Below are 2,595 nucleotides of genomic sequence, written 5' to 3' on the forward strand. Positions count from 1 at the left end.
TATTGACTTTGCAGATTGTCTTTCTTGGAAACAGTGAGCTAAACAAATTTTCCTAGTCACATCTCAAAGGAGTGTGAACTGCAAAGAATTTACAAGGGTAAATGTGGTCAAGTGCAGGTGAATGTACAAGTTTTTATTTTCTGCCAAGAATTCCAGTGCAAAGATGAGCCAGTGAGAACGTTCATCAACAACTTTGTCACCCTGATCAGTTGGTGCATAACCATAGATTGTAATCACACCCTGAAGAATTCGATTTTTTTTCTCTTCAGTGGTTATGTTTACAGAATTTGGCAATAAACAACAAATCTTTGTTCTCAGACATCCGTACAAGATTAAGATACGTTAGGACCTGTTGAGACCTATTTGCCTTGACCAGTTTGCAAACCTAATATGCGTTTTTATTGTGTGAGTTAGAGATCAGGGAGGTGATTACAGATAGTTTGTCTAAGGGTATATAAGTAGAAGCAAGACCTCTCCACATCTATAACTCAGAAGAAAGAAGAACAGTGACAAATTATAAAAACCAATACCACTGAAAAGATGTCCAAGCTCATCCTGATGATTTTCACCTTGGTCATCCTGGCCACCATCTTAAGCAACCACTCAGGTAATAACTATGAATCATTTTATTTTACATATATATTCTTGCAAATGTAGTAAAATGCTGTTTTATGGATGTCCAATCCTCTGTAGATGTTTAATTCATATTCATATGTTAATTTCAAGAAGTTAAACCTTTCATACAGTCCAATTCAGCCTTTCAGAAATGAACAGAGAGATGAATCCCAATAATCCCAAATATCTGATCTTACCTAGTTAGCACAAACATGTCAGCCATATTTAAAAAGGACATCTAGATTTTCCCAATGTAAATATTTGAAGTTTTGAGGATGTGGAATAAATATTGCTGTAAAACATCTTATGATATATGTTATCATATCAAGATGCCTGAGGCCAGATTGATGTGGACCCTGAAGTGGCATGTTTTCATGATGAGTTAATTTATGTTACTGGGAATTTGTCTATAAAGGGAAAATTACAACCTGGTAATAATGTGAGAAAAATATTGTTCCAGTTTTTATATTTATTTTATAAATGTATGTGACATCTAATTGGTTTCGCAATTTCTGCATAGTTGTGTTTGACTGTTGCACTTGCTTCTTATTTTTGCATGCAAAACAAAACTTCATTATGTTTTTTGTCTGAAAAGTGGTCTCTGTTGTAATATGCTGCTTTCTTTACTGATATACAAACATTATTCTCTAACATTTAATATTGTGCTGGAAAACTAATGTTTGGAAATCTAAAATGTTTTTGTACTGACTCCATAATCATCAAATAAAAATCTGTAACTGTAAGTCATCTTTTATATTTGTTAGTACAATCACAGAGATCGAAGCAGCTGACTCCCATACCAGGGAATCGTTGCATATGCACATGTAAGTATTCTGTTAATATTTTATGTCAGGGCTGATCTTTTTTTCCAAGAAGACAATGCAAGAAGTCCAGATCAGAAATCATTCTCTCTTTGTCTCTCTAGTCCACAGAAACAACATTGTAAATTTAAAGACACCATATCCTAAAGCTAACGGACAATATTCATGCAAAAAGCAGGACAATGGTAATTTATTTAGCCCATGTTCCATTTTTATTTTTAATATCACAGTTTACATGTACTGTATGGCATTGATTAATCATTATTTTAATCTGTGTGTGTGTGTGTGTGTGTGTGTGTGTGTGTGTGTGTTTGACTTTGCTCAGGTGCCAAGCCCAAGACATCACCTACAAACAAGAGCAGTGGCAAGAGTTTGGACAGCTATCCCATGCCTTTTTAAACTGCTCTAATCTAATTTCAGAAGAGTATATTCAGGACAAAACAAAAACTTTACATTTCTCATTTGTCTGGCTGCTTGCTGTGTAACGTTCAACTTAATCCATTTGAGCTATATTTCTTGATCTTTAGCGTGATATATATAATCAATTAATTATCTAGATGCTGTAATTTTCCTATATTTAGCAATTTATTGGTTGCTGGTTCTTTTGTCTATGTCATTTATATAAAATAGCTTTACATATATTGTTATGGTTTTACTTTTTTACACAATAACAATGACAAAGACATGCATCTGTTGTGCTATCATTTTCAAATGTTTTGATTAAATGTATGATAAATGCCAAATTTTCCTCACGCTTATCTCCTTTTGTCTTTACCTCCTGAACAGGATGTTGTGACTCTGATATAATCGTTTATCGTGGTGGTGTTCAGTTTAGCCAGATTCAAGCCAAAACTATGGCATTAAACATGTTTCAACAAGTTTGTGTCCACATGGTTGAAACACTCTGTTTCAGAGCCAGTGCATTTCTCTCATGCATAGCACTTTCTATCTGAAAGTACTATCAGTTCAGCTCCTGGTGGTTCATGACTCTCTCTCTGACCTCTATGTGTATGTATCGTGTGAAGATAAAGAAACTACCACTCTATGGCTGTTTGAATGGTTGCATGTGAGCTGTGATATTTCATGTTAATCATTAAGAATTTATAATGGCTTTATGGAAGAAGAAGAAGAAGAAGAAGAAGAAGTGGTCAAAATGTCC

General features: G+C 34.2%; 1 long non-coding RNA gene across 1 annotated transcript; it reads left to right on the forward strand.

The window, feature by feature from the left end:
* Positions 1–461: 461 nt before the first annotated feature.
* On the forward strand, positions 462–2,316 carry LOC128610776 (uncharacterized). The gene is made up of 4 exons (XR_008386396.1): positions 462–607; positions 1,380–1,439; positions 1,541–1,621; positions 1,762–2,316. It is a non-coding gene; the product is annotated as an uncharacterized LOC128610776 (long non-coding RNA).
* Positions 2,317–2,595: the final 279 nt, after the last annotated feature.

Source organism: Ictalurus furcatus, chromosome 7 (genome assembly GCF_023375685.1).
Source record: "Ictalurus furcatus strain D&B chromosome 7, Billie_1.0, whole genome shotgun sequence".
Lineage (NCBI taxonomy): Eukaryota > Metazoa > Chordata > Actinopteri > Siluriformes > Ictaluridae > Ictalurus > Ictalurus furcatus.